Source organism: Phyllobates terribilis, unplaced genomic scaffold (assembly GCF_046119375.1).
Source record: "Phyllobates terribilis strain yellow unplaced genomic scaffold, ASM4611937v1 Scaffold_13__5_contigs__length_258822181, whole genome shotgun sequence".
Lineage (NCBI taxonomy): Eukaryota > Metazoa > Chordata > Amphibia > Anura > Dendrobatidae > Phyllobates > Phyllobates terribilis.
This window is the reverse complement of record NW_027362773.1, coordinates 183,529,240-183,549,458: the sequence shown is the minus strand read 5'-3', so window position 1 is coordinate 183,549,458 and position 20,219 is coordinate 183,529,240. Positions and strand designations below refer to the sequence as shown.

At 41.3% G+C, this 20,219-nt stretch overlaps 1 non-coding gene across 1 annotated transcript; it reads left to right on the top strand.

Moving 5' to 3' along the window:
* The first annotated feature begins 18,535 nt into the window (after window positions 1-18,535).
* Window positions 18,536-18,617, top strand: TRNAS-AGA (transfer RNA serine (anticodon AGA)). The gene has a single exon. It is a non-coding gene; the product is annotated as a tRNA-Ser (tRNA).
* Window positions 18,618-20,219: the final 1,602 nt, after the last annotated feature.

Sequence of the window (20,219 nt, the reverse complement as noted above, 5' to 3'; positions counted from 1 at the left end):
TGACCTCCATCAGGTTGCAAATTCAAAATAATTTTTTGTCTGCATCTAGCTCTGAAAAAAAAAATTTGTCCTTCTAGCAGTGTGTGAGACTTGTTCTATTATTCCATCTATACTGACCTCCATCAGGTTGCAAACTGAATATAATTTTTTTCTGCATCTACCTATGAAAAAATATTTGGGCTTCTAGCTGTGTGTGGGACTTGTTCTATTAGTCCATCTATACTGACCTCCATCAGGTTGCAAATTGAATATAATTTTTTTCTGCATCTACCTCTGAAAAAATATTTGGCCTTCTAGCAGTGTGTGGGACTTGTTCTATTAGTCCATCTATACTGACCTCCATCAGGTTGCAAACTGAATATAATTTTTTTCTGGATCTACATCTGAAAAAATATTTGGGCTTCTAGCTGTGTGTGGGACTTGTTTTATTAGTCCATGTATACTGACCTCCATCAGGTTGCAAATTAAAAATAATTTTTTGTCTGCATCTAGCTCTGAAAAAATATTTGGCCTTCTAGCAGTGTGTGGGACTTGTTCTATTAGTCCATCTATACTGACCTCCATCAGGTTGCAAATTGAATATAATTTTTTTCTGCATCTAGCTCTGAAAAAATATTTGTCCTTCTAGCAGTGTGTGGGACTTGTTCTACTAGTCCATCTATACTGACCTCCATCAGGTTGCAAACTGAATATAATTTTTTTCTGCATCTACCTCTGAAAAAATATTTGGGCTTCTAGCAGTGTGTGGGACTTGTTTTATTAGTCCATCTACACTGACCTCCATCAGGTTGCAAATTAAAAATATTTTTTATCTGCATCTAGCTCTGAAAAAATATTTGGCTTTCTAGCAGTGTGTGGGACTTGTTCTATTAGTCCATCTATACTGACGTCCATCAGGTTGCAAACTAAATATAATTTTTTTCTGCATCTACCTCTGAAAAAATATTTGGGCTTCTTGCAGTGTGTGGGACTTATTCTATTAGTCCATCTATACTGACCTCCATCAGGTTGCAAATTAAAAATATTTTTTTGTCTGCATCTAGCTCTGAAAAAATATTTGGCCTTCTAGCAGTGTGTGGGACTTGGTTTATTAGTCCATCTATACTGACCTCCATCAGGTTGCAAATTGAATATAATTTTTTTCTGCATCTAGCTCTGAAAAAATATTTGGGCTTCTAGCAGTGTGTGGAACTTGGTCTATTAGTCCATCTATACTGACCTCCATCAGGTTGCAAATTGAATATAATATTTTTCTGCATCTAGCTCTGAAAAAATATTTGGCCTTCTAGCAGTGTGTGGGACTTGTTCTATTAGTCCATCTATTCTGACCTCCATCAGGTTGCAAACTGAATATAATTTTTTTCTGCATCTACCTCTGAAAAAATATTTGGGCTTCTAGCAGTGTGTGGGACTTGTTTTATTAGTCCATCTATACTGACCTCCATCAGGTTGCAAATTAAAAATATTTTTTGTCTGCAGCTAGCTCTGAAAAAATATTTGGCATTCTAGCAGTGTGTGGGACCTGGTTTATTAGTCCATCTATACTGACCTCCATCAGGTTGCAAACTGAATATAATTTTTTTCTGCATCTAGCTCTGAAAAAATATTTATCCTTCTAGCAGTGTGTGGGACTTGTTCTACTAGTCCATCTATACTGACCTCCATCAGGTTGCAAATTCAAAATAATTTTTTGTCTGCATCTAGCTCTGAAAAAAAAAAATTGTCCTTCTAGCAGTGTGTGGGACTCGTTCTATTAGTCCATCTATACTGACATCCATCAGGTTGCAAATTGATTATAATTTTTTTCTGCATCTATCTCTGAAAAAATATTTGTCCTTCTAGCAGTGTGTGGGACTTGTTCTACTAGTCCACCTATACTGACCTCCATCAGGTTGCAAACTGAATATAATTTTTTTCTGCATCTACCTCTGAAAAAATATTTGGGCTTCTAGCAGTGTGTGGGACTTGTTTTATTAGTCCATCTACACTGACCGCCATCAGGTTGCAAATTAAAAATAATTTTTATCTGCATCTAGCTCTGAAAAAATATTTGGCCTTCTAGCAGTGTGTGGGACTTGTTCTATTAGTCCATCTATACTGACGTCCATCAGGTTGCAAACTAAATATAATTTTTTTCTGCATCTACCTCTGAAAAAATATTTGGGCTTCTAGCAGTGTGTGGGACTTGTTCTATTAGTCCATCTATACTGACCTCCATCAGGTTGCAAATTAAAAATATTTTTTTGTCTGCATCTAGCTCTGAAAAAATATTTGGCCTTCTAGCAGTGTGTGGGACTTGTTCTATTAGTCCATCTATACTGACGTCCATCAGGTTGCAAACTAAATATAATTTTTTTCTGCATCTACCTCTGAAAAAATATTTGGGCTTCTAGCAGTGTGTGGGACTTGTTCTATTAGTCCATCTATACTGACCTCCATCAGGTTGCAAATTAAAAATATTTTTTTGTCTGCATCTAGCTCTGAAAAAATATTTGGCCTTCTAGCAGTGTGTGGGACTTGGTTTATTAGTCCATCTATACTGACCTCCATCAGGTTGCAAATTGAATATTATTTTTTTCTGCATCTAGCTCTGAAAAAATATTTGTCCTTCTAGCAGTGTGTGGGACTTGTTCTACTAGTCCGTCTATACTGACCTCCATCAGGTTGCAAATTCAAAATAATTTTTTGTCTGCATCTAGCTCTGATAAAAAAAATTTGTCCTTCTAGCAGTGTGTGAGACTTGTTCTATTAGTCCATCTATACTGACCTCCATCAGGTTGCAAACTGAATATAATTTTTTTCTGCATCTACCTATGAAAAAATATTTGGGCTTCTAGCTGTGTGTGGGACTTGTTCTATTAGTCCATCTATACTGACCTCCATCAGGTTGCAAATTGAATATAATTTTTTTCTGCATCTACCTCTGAAAAAATATTTGGGCTTCTAGCAGTGTCTGGAACTTGGTATGTTAGTCCATCTATACTGACCTCCATCAGGTTGCAAATTGAATATAATATTTTTCTGCATCTAGCTCTGAAAAAATATTTGGCCTTCTAGCAGTGTGTGGGACTTGTTCTATTAGTCCATCTATACTGACCTCCATCAGGTTGCAAACTGAATATAATTTTTTTCTGGATCTACATCTGAAAAAATATTTGGGCTTCTAGCTGTGTCTGGGACTTGTTTTATTAGTCCATGTATACTGACCTCCATCAGGTTGCAAATTAAAAATAATTTTTTGTCTGCATCTAGCTCTGAAAAAATATTTGGCCTTCTAGCAGTGTGTGGGACTTGTTCTATTAGTCCATCTATACTGACCTCCATCAGGTTGCAAATTGAATATAATTTTTTTCTGCATCTAGCTCTGAAAAAATATTTGTCCTTCTAGCAGTGTGTGGGTCTTGTTCTACTAGTCCATCTATACTGACCTCCATCAGGTTGCAAACTGAATATAATTTTTTTCTGCATCTACCTCTGAAAAAATATTTGGGCTTCTAGCAGTGTGTGGGACTTGTTTTATTAGTCCATCTACACTGACCTCCATCAGGTTGCAAATTAAAAATAATTTTTATCTGCATCTAGCTCTGAAAAAATATTTGGCCTATTAGCAGTGTGTGGGACTTGTTCTATTAGTCCATCTATACTGACGTCCATCAGGTTGCAAACTAAATATAATTTTTTTCTGCATCTAACTCTGAAAAAATATTTGGGCTTCTAGCAGTGTGTGGGACTTGTTCTATTAGTCCATCTATACTGACCTCCATCAGGTTGCAAATTAAAAATATTTTTTTGTCTGCATCTAGCTCTGAAAAAATATTTGGCCTTCTAGCAGTGTGTGGGACTTGTTCTATTAGTCCATCTATACTGACGTCCATCAGGTTGCAAACTAAATATAATTTTTTTCTGCATCTACCTCTGAAAAAATATTTGGGCTTCTTGCAGTGTGTGGGACTTATTCTATTAGTCCATCTATACTGACCTCCATCAGGTTGCAAATTAAAAATATTTTTGTGTCTGCATCTAGCTCTGAAAAAATATTTGGCCTTCTAGCAGTGTGTGGGACTTGGTTTATTAGTCCATCTATACTGACCTCCATCAGGTTGCAAATTGAATATTATTTTTTTCTGCATCTAGCTCTGAAAAAATATTTGTCCTTCTAGCAGTGTGTGGGACTTGTTCTACTAGTCCATCTATACTGACCTCCATCAGGTTGCAAATTCAAAATAATTTTTTGTCTGCATCTAGCTCTGAAAAAAAAAATTTGTCCTTCTAGCAGTGTGTGAGACTTGTTCTATTAGTCCATCTATACTGACCTCCATCAGGTTGCAAACTGAATATAATTTTTTTCTGCATCTACCTATGAAAAAATATTTGGGCTTCTAGCTGTGTGTGGGACATGTTCTATTAGTCCATCTATACTGACCTCCATCAGGTTGCAAATTGAATATAATTTTTTTCTGCATCTACCTCTGAAAAAATATTTGGGCTTCTAGCAGTGTGTGGGACTTGTTCTATTAGTCCATCTATACTGACCTCCATCAGGTTGCAAACTGAATATAATTTTTTTCTGGATCTACATCTGAAAAAATATTTGGGCTTCTAGCTGTGTGTGGGACTTGTTTTATTAGTCCATGTATACTGACCTCCATCAGGTTGCAAATTAAAAATAATTTTTTGTCTGCATCTAGCTCTGAAAAAATATTTGGCCTTCTAGCAGTGTTTGGGACTTGTTCTATTAGTCCATCTATACTGACCTCCATCAGGTTGCAAATTGAATATAATTTTTTTCTGCATCTAGCTCTGAAAAAATATTTGTCCTACTAGCAGTGTGTGGGACTTGTTCTACTAGTCCATCTATACTGACCTCCATCAGGTTGCAAAGTGAATATAAATTTTTTCTGCATCTACCTCTGAAAAAATATTTGGGTTTCTAGCATTTTGTGGGACTTGTACTATTAGTCCATCTATACTGACCTCCATCAAGTTGCAAATTACAAATATTTTTTTGTCTGCATCTAGCTCTGAAAAAATTTTTGGCCTTCTAGCAGTGTGTGGGACTTGTTCTACTAGTCCATCTATGCTGACCTCCATCAGGTTGCAAATTCAAAATATTTTTTTGTCTGCATCTAGCTCTGAAAAACTATTTGTCCTTCTAGCAGTGTTTGGGACTTGTTCTATTAGTCCATCTATACTGACCTCCATCAGGTTGCAAACTGAATAAAATATTTTTCTGCATATACCTCTGAAAAAATATTTGGGCTTCTAGCTGTGTGTGGGACTTGTTCTATTAGTCCATCTATACTGACCTCCATCAGGTTGCAAACTGAATATAATTTTTTTCTGTATCTACCTCTGAAAAAATATTTTGGCTTCTAGTTGTGTGTGGGACTTGGCCTATTAGTCCATCTATACTGACCTCCATCAGGTTGCAAATTGAATATATTATTTTTCTGCATCTAGCTCTGAAAAAATATTTGGGCTTCTAGCAGTGTGTGGGACTTGGTCTATTAGTCCATCTATTCTGACCTCCATCAGGTTGCAAATTGAATATAATATTTTTCTGGATCTAGCTCTGAAAAAATATTTGGCCTTCTAGCAGTGTGTGGGACTTGTTCTATTAGTCCATCTATACTGACCTCCATCAGGTTGCAAACTGAATATAATTTTTTTCTGCATCTACCTCTGAAAAAATATTTGGGCTTCTAGCTGAGTGTGGGACTTGGTCTATTAGTTCATCTATACTGACCTCTATCAGGTTGCAAATTGAATATAATATTATTCTGCATGTAGCTCTGAAAAAATATTTGGCCTTCTAGCAGTGTGTGGGACCTGGTTTATTAGTCCATCTATACTGACCTCCATCAGGTTGCAAACTGAATATAATTTTTTTCTGCATCTAGCTCTGAAAAAATATTTGTCCTTCTAGCAGTGTGTGGGACTTGTTCTACTAGTCCATCTATACTGACCTCCATCAGGTTGCAAATTCAAAATAATTTTTTGTCTGCATCTAGCTCTGAAAAAAAAAAATTGTCCTTCTAGCAGTGTGTGGGACTCGTTCTATTAGTCAATCTATACTGACATCCATCAGGTTGCAAATTGATTATAATTTTTTTCTGCATCTATCTCTGAAAAAATATTTGTCCTTCTAGCAGTGTGTGGGACTTGTTCTACTAGTCCACCTATACTGACCTCCATCAGGTTGCAAACTGAATATAATTTTTTTCTGCATCTACCTCTGAAAAAATATTTGGGCTTCTAGCAGTGTGTGGGACTTGTTTTATTAGTCCATCTACACTGACCTCCATCAGGTTGCAAATTAAAAATAATTTTTATCTGCATCTAGCTCTGAAAAAATATTTGGCCTTCTAGCAGTGTGTGGGACTTGTTCTATTAGTCCATCTATACTGACGTCCATCAGGTTGCAAACTAAATATAATTTTTTTCTGCATCTACCTCTGAAAAAATATTTGGGCTTCTAGCAGTGTGTGGGACTTGTTCTATTAGTCCATCTATACTGACCTCCATCAGGTTGCAAATTAAAAATATTTTTTTGTCTGCATCTAGCTCTGAAAAAATATTTGGCCTTCTAGCAGTGTGTGGGACTTGTTCTATTAGTCCATCTATACTGACGTCCATCAGGTTGCAAACTAAATATAATTTTTTTCTGCATCTACCTCTGAAAAAATATTTGGGCTTCTAGCAGTGTGTGGGACTTGTTCTATTAGTCCATCTATACTGACCTCCATCAGGTTGCAAATTAAAAATATTTTTTTGTCTGCATCTAGCTCTGAAAAAATATTTGGCCTTCTAGCAGTGTGTGGGACTTGGTTTATTAGTCCATCTATACTGACCTCCATCAGGTTGCAAATTGAATATTATTTTATTCTGCATCTAGCTCTGAAAAAATATTTGTCCTTCTAGCAGTGTGTGGGACTTGTTCTACTAGTCCGTCTATACTGACCTCCATCAGGTTGCAAATTCAAAATAATTTTTTGTCTGCATCTAGCTCTGAAAAAAAAAAATTGTCCTTCTAGCAGTGTGTGAGACTTGTTCTATTAGTCCATCTATACTGACCTCCATCAGGTTGCAAACTGAATATAATTTTTTTCTGCATCTACCTATGAAAAAATATTTGGGCTTCTAGCTGTGTGTGGGACTTGTTCTATTAGTCCATCTATACTGACCTCCATCAGGTTGCAAATTGAATATAATTTTTTTCTGCATCTACCTCTGAAAAAATATTTGGGCTTCTAGCAGTGTCTGGAACTTGGTATGTTAGTCCATCTATACTGACCTCCATCAGGTTGCAAATTGAATATAATATTTTTCTGCATCTAGCTCTGAAAAAATATTTGGCCTTCTAGCAGTGTGTGGGACTTGTTCTATTAGTCCATCTATACTGACCTCCATCAGGTTGCAAACTGAATATAATTTTTTTCTGGATCTACATCTGAAAAAATATTTGGGCTTCTAGCTGTGTCTGGGACTTGTTTTATTAGTCCATGTATACTGACCTCCATCAGGTTGCAAATTAAAAATAATTTTTTGTCTGCATCTAGCTCTGAAAAAATATTTCGCCTTCTAGCAGTGTGTGGGACTTGTTCTATTAGTCCATCTATACTGACCTCCATCAGGTTGCAAATTGAATATAATTTTTTTCTGCATCTAGCTCTGAAAAAATATTTGTCCTTCTAGCAGTGTGTGGGACTTGTTCTACTAGTCCATCTATACTGACCTCCATCAGGTTGCAAACTGAATATAATTTTTTTCTGCATCTACCTCTGAAAAAATATTTGGGCTTCTAGCAGTGTGTGGGACTTGTTTTATTAGTCCATCTACACTGACCTCCATCAGGTTGCAAATTAAAAATAATTTTTATCTGCATCTAGCTCTGAAAAAATATTTGGCCTTCTAACAGTGTGTGGGACTTGTTCTATTAGTCCATCTATACTGACGTCCATCAGGTTGCAAACTAAATATAATTTTTTTCTGCATCTAACTCTGAAAAAATATTTGGGCTTCTAGCAGTGTGTGGGACTTGTTCTATTAGTCCATCTATACTGACCTCCATCAGGTTGCAAATTAAAAATATTTTTTTGTCTGCATCTAGCTCTGAAAAAATATTTGGCCTTTTAGCAGTGTGTGGGACTTGTTCTATTAGTCCATCTATACTGACGTCCATCAGGTTGCAAACTAAATATAATTTTTTTCTGCATCTACCTCTGAAAAAATATTTGGGCTTCTTGCAGTGTGTGGGACTTATTCTATTAGTCCATCTATACTGACCTCCATCAGGTTGCAAATTAAAAATATTTTTGTGTCTGCATCTAGCTCTGAAAAAATATTTGGCCTTCTAGCAGTGTGTGGGACTTGGTTTATTAGTCCATCTATACTGACCTCCATCAGGTTGCAAATTGAATATTATTTTTTTCTGCATCTAGCTCTGAAAAAATATTTGTCCTTCTAGCAGTGTGTGGGACTTGTTCTACTAGTCCATCTATACTGACCTCCATCAGGTTGCAAATTCAAAATAATTTTTTGTCTGCATCTAGCTCTGAAAAAAAAAATTTGTCCTTCTAGCAGTGTGTGAGACTTGTTCTATTAGTCCATCTATACTGACCTCCATCAGGTTGCAAACTGAATATAATTTTTTTCTGCATCTACCTATGAAAAAATATTTGGGCTTCTAGCTGTTTGTGGGACTTGTTCTATTAGTCCATCTATACTGACCTCCATCAGGTTGCAAATTGAATATAATTTTTTTCTGCATCTACCTCTGAAAAAATATTTGGGCTTCTAGCAGTGTGTGGGACTTGTTCTATTAGTCCATCTATACTGACCTCCATCAGGTTGCAAACTGAATATAATTTTTTTCTGGATCTACATCTGAAAAAATATTTGGGCTTCTAGCTGTGTGTGGGACTTGTTTTATTAGTCCATGTATACTGACCTCCATCAGGTTGCAAATTAAAAATAATTTTTTGTCTGCATCTAGCTCTGAAAAAATATTTGGCCTTCTAGCAGTGTTTGGGACTTGTTCTATTAGTCCATCTATACTGACCTCCATCAGGTTGCAAATTGAATATAATTTTTTTCTGCATCTAGCTCTGAAAAAATATTTGTCCTACTAGCAGTGTGTGGGACTTGTTCTACTAGTCCATCTATACTGACCTCCATCAAGTTGCAAATTACAAATATTTTTTTGTCTGCATCTAGCTCTGAAAAATTTTTGGCCTTCTAGCAGTGTGTGGGACTTGTTCTACTAGTCCATCTATGCTGACCTCCATCAGGTTGCAAATTCAAAATATTTTTTTGTCTGCATCTAGCTCTGAAAAACTATTTGTCCTTCTAGCAGTGTTTGGGACTTGTTCTATTAGTCCATCTATACTGACCTCCATCAGGTTGCAAACTGAATAAAATATTTTTCTGCATCTACCTCTGAAAAAATATTTGGGCTTCTAGCTGTGTGTGGGACTTGTTCTATTAGTCCATCTATACTGACCTCCATCAGGTTGCAAACTGAATAAAATTTTTTTCTGTATCTACCTCTGAAAAAATATTTTGGCTTCTAGTTGTGTGTGGGACTTGGTCTATTAGTCCATCTATACTGACCTCCATCAGGTTGCAAATTGAATATATTATTTTTCTGCATCTAGCTCTGAAAAAATATTTGGGCTTCTAGCAGTGTGTGGGACTTGGTCTATTAGTCCATCTATTCTGACCTCCATCAGGTTGCAAATTGAATATAATATTTTTCTGGATCTAGCTCTGAAAAAATATTTGGCCTTCTAGCAGTGTGTGGGACTTGTTCTATTAGTCCATCTATACTGACCTCCATCAGGTTGCAAACTGAATATAATTTTTTTCTGCATCTACCTCTGAAAAAATATTTGGGCTTGTAGCTGAGTGTGGGACTTGGTCTATTAGTTCATCTATACTGACCTCTATCAGGTTGCAAATTGAATATAATATTATTCTGCATGTAGCTCTGAAAAAATATTTGGCCTTCTAGCAGTGTGTGGGACTTGTTCTTTTAGTCCATCTATACTGACCTCCATCAGGTTGCAAATTGAATATAATTTTTTTCTGCATCTAACCCAGCCAATAGTTTTGGCCTAATACCACAGTTTGGCCACTCATCTCTGCTCGGTTCCCATCCATTGTTTTTTTGTGCAAGCAACTCCAGAGTTGTGAATTAGTCAACCACCAAAATGAGTGGAAAAAGGCCTGCTGCTGGTGGAAAGGGGAATAGGCGTGTTGGGAAGGGGAAAAAAGGTTGTGTCCGTGGGGTAGGTGTTAAAGCTACAGTAACATCTGCAGAAGAAAGACCATCTTCCAGCCAAACTAAAATGTCTACTTCTTTTAGCGGACAATGTGATAAGATCCCTTTCTTACGGCCACGCCAATCGCTACAAATTCCAGATGAGGCACAAAAACAGCAGGTGCTTCAACGGATATCAAGTGCTCCTTTAAGTGGGCTCTCCTCCACATCAACTTCAACATCACAAATACTCCAGTCCTCAAAGGTGTCACCCCAATCGCACTTGCTTTCTCACAGCTCCCAAATCTCCAGCTGCCCGTCTGAGTATGAGGTAGAACAGATGGTTGAGTCTGCAGAGCTGTTTACTCATACTATAGCCTGGGAATCAGAGGTCGGCTCCAGCGCTTCTGTGAATCCAGACGAGGAAATGATCTGCACTGATGCCCAGTATCTTTATGAGTCGGATCCAGGACCAGACGCTGAAGGTTCTGACCATAATGTAGACCCTCATTCCCAAACTGTAACTCCTGTTGGTGGAGACAATGAGGAAGACGATGATGAGACTCAAATACCTGATTGGAGCGACAACTTTAGTTTTTTGTCAGGGCAGGAACAGGTTGGCTCTGAGAACGACGGGTGTGATAACGCACAGGGTGATGATGATGAGGTTGGAGATCCCACTTACTGTCAACCCACAGTCCGCCAAGAGATGAGGTCAGCAGAGGAGGTGGAGGAGAATGCTAGTGATGACGTGGTCAGGTTGCGCCTTCCTGGACAGAGACGTAGTACTGGAAGCACGTCAACAACTGCATCCTCAAACACAACTCTGCCTCTCACCACTAGTCATGGTGGCTCTTCAGGTCGCATGGGTGCTAAGCCTTGCATAGCCTGGGCATTTTTTCAGATCGATAAAGATGACCCTACTCGTAATATCTGTAACATTTGTCAGCAAAAGCTAAGTAGAGGCCAAAAAATACATAGTTTGAGTACTTCATGCATGAACCGGCACATGGACATGAAGCATAAGTTGCAGTGGGAAGCTCACTGTGCTACAATGCGGCCTAGCCGGCCGGGCCAACCACCGTCTGCCATATCTTGTGCATCCGCGGCCTCTTCATCCTCTGTGACTGGGGGGACAGCAGTCACACCTGTTTTGAGACGCAGACCTGCCACCTCTTTACCCGCAACAGCCAGCGTGATTGGCAGGTCATCATTTTCTTTGGAGGTGGTAACACCAGCTGGTGTTGAGCGCTGTCCGACATCGATAGCACCACCTTTTGATCAAGGCAACCTAACATGTCCGCCTGCATCTTCCTCACAGACCGGCAGTTTGCCGGGGACATCCTTATCAACCCCGTCTAAGCACAATAGCCAGCCCTCGGTCCCTCAGATGTGGACAAGTAAAAGACCATTTCCTCCTAGCCATGAGAAAGCTAAGAGGCTGAATTTCACCATCTGCAAGCTCTTGGCTACAGAAATGCTGCCTTTCCGCCTGGTGGACACAGAGGATTTTCGAGACCTTATGTCCGTCGCAGTGCCCCAGTACCAGATGCCCAGTCGGCACTACTTCTCAAAGAAAGGTGTGCCTGCGCTCCACCAGCATGTCGCACACAACATCACCGCTTCTTTGAGAAACTCTGTGTGTGACAGGGTGCATTTCACCACAGACACTTGGACGAGTAGGCATGGACAGGGGCGTTACATGTCGCTGACTGGGCACTTGGTAACTATGGTGACAGCAGGACAAGGGGCTGCTGTCCAAGTCTTGCCGTCCCCACGAGTTGCCCGTCAATCCTCTTTATCTCAAAGTTCCTCCACTGCTTCTGCCTCCTCAACCTCCTCTCGGTCCTCCACCTGCACCCAAAGCCTGTCTGGTCATGCCACAAGCTTTCTAACTGCGCAGAAGGGATCCTGCACACCTCCTTACTATGCTGGCAGTAGGGCTCAACGTCATCAGGCGGTTTTTACTTTGAAATGTCTGGGAAATGTGAGTCACACAGCTGAGGAGTTGTGGTCAGCTCTGGAGAACCAATTTCATCAATGGTTGTCTTCACTGGACCTGAAACCAGGGAAGGCAATGTGCGACAATGCTGCAAACCTGGGTGCGGCCCTTCGCCGGGGCAATGTCACACACGTGCCTTGTATGGCTCACGTGTTGAACCTGGTTGTCCAGCAATTTTTAGCCAACTATCCCGGACTAGATGGCCTTCTGCAGAGGGCACGGTCGCTGTGTGCTCACTTCCGCCGTTCATATCCCGCAGCTCAGCGACTTACATCTCTATAGAAGTCGTTGGGCCTGCCACTTCACAGGCTAAAATGCGATGTGCCTACCCGGTGGAATTCAACTCTGCACATGTTGCAGCGACTGTGGCAGCACCGACAAGCCCTGGTGCAATACGTTCTGACGTATAGCCTGGGCCAACGAGATCCAGAGGTGGGGCAAATCACGCTGGAGGAGTGGTCTCAGATCAGGGACCTATGCACCCTTCTGCACAGTTTTGAAATGGCGACGAAGATGTTTAGTGCTGACGATGCCATTATCAGCATGACTATTCCGGTGATGTACATGCTGGAGCACATGTTAAACAGAATTTGGAGTCAGGTGGTGGCACAAGAGGAGGTGGAGGAAGTAGAGGAGGAGGAGTTGTATGCGGAAGGGCTAACATCTGCAAGGTCCAGACGGTCGGCAGCACCAAGGCGGCAGGCATGGGAGGGTGGGGGAGATGGTTTTACCAGGGCGCATGGTAGCAGCCAAACTAGTGAGGAAGGTGCAGGAGCCCAGGAAGAAGTGGAGGACGAACTGATGGAAGACTCATAAGATGAGGGAGACCTTCATCACATTACTGTTGTGCGAGGTTGGGGGGAGAGGACAGAGGAAGTTAGCATGATTGTTACCTCGCCACCAACACAACAGGGACTTGGTGCTCCAGGATGCGCAAGACACATGGGTGCCTTCTTGCTGCACTACCTGCAACATGACCCTCGGATTGTCAGAATTCAAAGTAATCCTGACTGCTGGGTTGCCACACTCTTAGAACCCCCACACTCTTCGATCAACCTTTTAATTTTAATAAAGACCAAAAAATGGTCATTTTTGAAATTATAAGCATTAGCAGGTTATTAGAAACTGAAATCAAACAGTTTTCAAATCAAAACTTTATTCTAGGTGATGTTACATTTGCACATAGGACCCCTTGTTCGAAAGGAGCTTCTGAACTCTCTCGTCCATTGAATTTGTCAGGTTTTGGATGGTTTCTGCTTCAATTGTTTTGCATGAGGACAGAATACCCTCCCAGAGCTGTTGTTTAGATGTGAACTGCCTCCCGCCATCAATAACACTCCTTTTGATGATGCTCCAGAGGTTCTGAATGGGGTAGAGGTCAGGGGAGCATGGGGGTCACACCATAAGTTTGTCCTCTTTTATGCCCATATCAGCCAGAGATGCAGATGTGTTATGTGCAGCATGAGACGGTGCATTATCATGCATAAAAATGATCTTGCTGTGGAATACACGGTTCTTCTTCTTGAACCATGGCAGGAAGTGCTGTTCGAGAAACTCCACATACATTATGGAGTTCAACTTTACCCCTTCAGGGATCCTAAAGGGGTCGACAATCTCTCTCCCCATGATTCCAGCCCAAAACATTACTCCACCTCCTCCTTGTTGGCACTGTAGCCGTGTTTGTGTGGGGTGTCCATCAACCAGCCATCCTCCACTCCATCCATCTGGACCATCGAGCGTTGCACGGCACTCATCCGTGAACAAAACAGTTTTGAAATCAGTCTTCATGTAATGTTTGGCCCACTGGAGCTGTTTCTGCTTGTGTGAAGTGGATAGAGGAGGTCGACAGGATGGCGTACGCACAGCTGCAAACCTCTGAAGGATCCTGCATCTTGTTGTTCGGGGGACGTTGGAGGCACTAGCAGCTTCAAAAACTTGTCTGCTGCTATGACAAGGCTTTTTTGCCGCTGCTCTTTTAACCTGACGTAATTGCCTGTAGGAAAGAGTCCTCAATTTGCCCTTATCAGCACGCACACGTGTGTACTGTGAATCAGCTACATACTTCTTGATTGCCAAGACACTTCATCCTGATCATCGCACAATGTTGATTGTAGTCATGCCTTGACCTAAACACTCCACAATTTGTTGCTTCTCAGCAGCCGACACATCCTTTTTCTTTCGCATTTTGGCAGAAAATGTAGGCTGCTTAATAATGTGGGACAGCCTTCTAAAGTAGCCTTGCCTTTCATTGAACACACCTGCCTAACTAATTAGCACCGGTGTCTGCATTTGCTTACAGTGATATAAAGAGCCCTGACACACATCACCATCAATGAGTTTAACTGACAAACAAACAAATTCTTCCCTTATCACTCCTAAACACTTTTTGCATAATAATTTGGAACACAGTGTACATGTGCTTTTCCACAAAACACCAGTGGTTCACGTAGTGAATCTTACAGTTCTAACTTGCCAACCGTGGTCTGTATGGAGTTGTTCAATAAAGGGCCCAAAATTAAGATAACATAGACGGGAGAGGTCTCTATGAATAGGAATTCCTAAGAATTTGATACCCTGTGAGGGCCAGGCAAAGGGAAAGTTGGACTGGATGGAATCCTGTGTGGATTTGGGGAGGGAAACTGAGGGCCTCAGACTTCGCTGTATTGATTTTAAAATTTGACCATGTAACAAAGTGATCTATTTCAGCCATAACAGCAGGGATGGATATATGTGATTGAGTGATATATACTAGGACATCATCAGCAAATAGAGAGCACTTGTACTCGGTGCCTCCCACCTCAATCCACCTAATATTGGGGTTATGGCGAATTGATGAGAGCAGGTGCTCCGTCACTAGGATGTATAAGAGAGGGGACAGAGGATATCCCTGCCTTGTCCCATTGGTGATTATGAAAGGTGATGAAAATGTTCTGATGCGCCCCCTGGGCCTTGGGACACCCGGAGCCGGACCCTTTTTGGTGGATGCTGGTGGTTGTAGTCTCCGTGGCGGCGACCCGGTTCCGTGGCTCAGGGCGGTCAAACCAGTGGCGGAACTATTTATGTGGTTTTGATGTTTAAAAATCCGACTACGCCACCCGTGGATTGCGGTCAGAGTGAACCGCCGCTGCAGGGCAGAACGCTGAGGCTGGTGTTGTGGGTGCAGCAGAGCGTAGCATAACTCCCCACGGGAGGAGTATAGCCTCAGGGCAGTGTATGCGGAGGATGGGGGTGATGGTGCAGGGCAGCAGCAGTAACGACACGGAATCAGTGAAGCAGTCCAGGGCCTTTACTCACAGTTCTTATTATCCAGACCACGTCTGCAGGTAACGGCTGCCCACGTCGTACTGTGCTCAGCAGGTGAGGGGCTCAGACAACTCCCAAATAACTTTGGAGCGCTTCACAGGACCCCCTTTGTGTGTCCTTTGTCTGGCCTTTCTTACCAACCCTTCTGTCCGGCTGCCTCGGGCCTACTCTTGGTAAACTTGGCGCCAGTTTCCCTGACCCTATGTGGTGCCTTCCTAGTGGATGTAGTGAGGGGCTGCGCCACATAAAATGTGACAGCCTCCGGTTTCTAGCTGAGGGTCGTTTCCCGCCTCCACTAGTTTCGGGGACCGGTCTCCCCCTTTGGCCTGACCCCTCCACGCAGGTGGATTCGGGCGTGCGGTGGCGACTCGCCCGTCCGCACCCCTGGGATCCCTTCGTTCCTCGATCCTGGAGCCTTCTCCGCTCCTCTTCCTTCCTTCTCCCTCTTCCAGGCCTGGGCCTCTGTTGCTAGGCCCGCCTCCGGAGCAGAGCACCTGCTTCCTGTCACTTCTGCTCAGACTTCTCTGCACTGAACTAAGATGGTGCCCACCTTTTATACTCCCTTCTCAATGCACCCAGGAACTGCTTACTCCCTGCTCCTGCACTACAGGGTTCCCCTTCCTCAGTGTTCCCTCCCCCCACTCCAGATAGGGACAGGGACTGTCGTGCCCATCTCAGGGGCAAATTGGTCGCCCTGCCCCACGGCAATGTGGTGTAATGCATGCAGGTGTCGGGTCCTGATCCTCACTCCATCCTTACCCGAGAGTGAGATATCACACCTCTGGGTGAGGTGCAATACCTCTGTAGAAACCGAGCCCTCAGGGTGCTACAGTTCCATTTATCTTCAGCCTAGGTGACGTATTGCGATACAGGGCCGTGATTTTGGCTATAAAAGGGTCCCCTAGACCCCTACCCCAAGCTTTTTAAGAGAATAATATATGGCGTGCCAGGAGACTCTATGGAATGCTTTCTCAGCATCCAACGAGAGTATCTAATTACAAATTTTTAACTGCATCTAGCCCAGGAAATACTTTGTGCCTAGTAGCAGTGTCTGCTAGTCAGCGGATTATCGGGCTGTTAAGCAAGCTACACCACCTGTAGTTTGGACACTTAATTTTTTCAAAGGAAATGCTTCGGGACCACGGGATACTCAGTGAAGAGCATCAGGAGGCACCCCAAGGCATAGGGGCTGGGACTGGCGGTAGGATGCCTTGCGGTGGACAGCCGAGCTCGATCCTTATAAAAGCTTTTTAACTGCAGCAGCTTTAGTGGACGCTACTGGAGCTGTAATTTCGCGGCTGTTGGCATGAGACTTGCCCTTCAATAGATCCTTGTAAAAGGATTTAAAGTGTATTCATTCAAATTAGAGAGACAATTTAAATTAAAAAGCTTAGAGCTGCCTCCACCACAGGGGGGCTCGCTCGACCCACCAGCGGACAGGCACCAGTATTGGGAGAGGGGGGCTGGCAGTCAGGGTCCACCGCGGCTCTGGCACAAACCCGGCGACACGGAGGTGGCACGGGCAGGAACGGACTGGCCTTGTCGACTTCTCCCTTTTTGGATTTTAGAAGGGCATGACATGTCTATATCTGTGTCTCCCCCTCCTTTTACTCCTCCATCTCTTTTCTTTTCGCATGACTATATGTACTTGTCACTTTTCCATGTGTTAGTTATGTCTTCTGAGCAGTTTCTCAGCTTTTTGACACCTTTGAAGGTGTTTTCTATGTGTTTTTGTTTGCCTGCCATTGGTTTTAATGTTGTTCGAAGGTGTTCGATGAACAGTTTGGCGAACACAAGGGTGTTCGACGAACCGAACCGAACTCGAACACTGCGGAGGTGGCTCAACACTATTCATAATGCATGAATTTCCCAGGTTCCACTGAGATTAGAACTCAGATCACTGGATTCAGAGTGAATTTCTCACATTTCCACAATGTACACATGCTCTTTTACCATTTTCAAAAGAAAATCCAGCCAGCTTCATTGGTCATATGGTTCAATGGTGTAAGGGTTAGGACTCTGGACTCTGAATCCAGTGATCTGAGTTCAAATCTCAGTGAAACTTGAGAAATTCTTTGTGCACAGCGGTTTTGTCTTTTCTGCTCACACTCAATTTGCCAATGCACATGGTTTAACATAAAAAGAGAAAGTTAAAATCCACATGGCAAAAAAGATCTATCTATCAAGAAAGTTTAACTCAAAAGTTAAACTTGACTTCATGAAGCAAAACTCATATCATCTATGTCACACCAAGCAATCGTACTCTATGACTTGTGCCAATGTTCGCATGACACTTTTTCCAGGTGGTTGAAACTGACCAGGATTTCAAGCCGAAAAGGCCTCAAGAAACGACAGCGAATATTTTCCTGAATCACCCTTTTTAGTGTTTTCCAGCATTTTTGTAAACATAGTTTGGTGATGTTTTTCTAAGTATTGTTTTGGGCATCAAATGACTTTGTTTAAGTTTCTTTTTTGCTCACAAAATGCTGTGAACGTCACTCAGGAACCTTCCAGGGGTCTTTCTAACCTACTCATTGACTTGTATAGCAAGTATAAAGCAAGCAAAATATACCTGAAAAATGATATGCTCACTTCTGTTAACCGCTTGGCGTTTTGGGAAACTTAATGAGGTTAAAAGACGCTCAATACCTGATCATATGAACAGCAAGTCTTTTTGCATGGAAATGAATCTGTTCAAACTATTGAGCATTTTCAAAGCCTTTTTCAGGAGGTGTTTGGAACAAAGTCACTCTAAATCCGCCTTATGAATTTTAATAAACCTTGAACTGTAAAAGGTTCCAATTGATGATACCTTTAAATCAGATTTTTACATTTCAGTGAGGCCTGGAATTTTGTTTCCAATTGAAATCTTTCATTTTCTGAAATGTCTTCCAGAAGGATAATCACTGATATTGATCATGGTGCTATAAGAAAAGGTGTGAAACTCATAAGAATGAAACAGTATCTGAGTAGTTGTGGCTGAGTGGTTAAGGCGATGGACTAGAAATCCATTGGGGTCTTCCCGCGTAGGTTCAAATCTTGCCAACTACGTTTAACTTCATGTAACATTTTGATGAATTATCTGAGTAGATCAATTTCCACATTCCCAAGTCTATCCCCCACAGAAATGGTCTGCAATCTATGGATTGTATTTGTAGAACCAGATTAACAGCATCTGTAGATCTTCTTTTGATTAGTCAGCCAGGTGAGATGTCACTTGTGCATCACACCACCAATCAAACAAAGCTCAGAGGGTGCTATCAGGTATGTGGTGCAAATCCTCCTTTTTTCCAGCGAAAACAGACCACTGCCGTGGCTGATGGACTGGGATATGAACTTTGATTTGCACCAACTCTACTTGAATTATCTTTCCGATGGAACCTTTTAGCACACCATGAAAAATCTTTAGTGACTTCTGGATGAGCAGAAGTTTTGCAATTTCTTTTTTTCTCACCCTTTTTCCAGCTGATAGATCCAGCACGCTAATTATTAGCCAGATTTCATCAACATTTTAAAACTGTCCTTGTTGTGATATCATGGAACTTTAAGCACACTTGTGGAATAAAAAGGGAGGAGATATTAATTTACAAATGTGTGTTAGATATACATTTGCGGGACAGCTTTAAAACCAGTTTTCATCATAATGCATGAATTCCCAAGTTCCACTGAGATTAGAACTCAGATCACTGGATTAAGAGTGAATTTCTCACATTTCCACTATTTACACATGCTCTTTTACTGTTTTCAAAAGAAAATCCAGCCAGCTTCATTGGTCATGTGGTTCCAAGATGTAATGGTTAGCACTCTGGATTCTGAATCTAGCTATCTGAGTTTAAATCTCAGTGGAACCTGAGAATTTCTTTGTGCATAGCCGTTTTATCTTTGCTGCTCACACTCAATTTGCCAATGCACATGGTTTAACATAAAAAGAGAAAGTTAAAATCCACATGACAAAAAGATCTATCTATCAAGAAAGTTTAACTCAAAAGTTAAACTTGACTTCATGAAGCAAAACTCATATCATCTATGTCACACCAAGCAATCGTACTCTATGATTTGTGTCAATGTTCGCATGACACTTTTTCCAGATGGTTGAAACTGACCAGGATTTCAAGCCGAAACGGCCTCAAGAAACGACAGCGATTCTTTTCCTAAATCACCCTTTTTAGTGTTTTCCAGCATTTTTGTAAACATAGTTTGGTGATGTTTTTCTAAGTATTGTTTTGGGCATCAAATGATTTTGTTTAAGTTTCTTTTTTGCTCGCAAAATGCTGTGAACGTCACTCAGGAACCTTCCAGGGGTCTTTCTAACCTACTCATTGACTTGTATAGCAAGTATAAAGCAAGCAAAATATACCTGAAAAATGATATGCTCACTTCTGTTAACCGCTTGGCGTTTTGGGAAACTTAATGAGGTTAAAAGACGCTCAATACCTGATCATATGAACAGCAAGTCTTTTTGCATGGAAATGAATCTGTTCAAACTATTGAGCATTTTCAAAGCCTTTTTCAGGAGGTGTTTGGAACAAAGTCACTCTAAATCCGCCTTATGAATTTTAATAAACCTTGAACTGTAAAAGGTTCCAATTGATGATACCTTTAAATCAGATTTTTACATTTCAGTGAGGCCTGGAATTTTGTTTCCAATTGAAA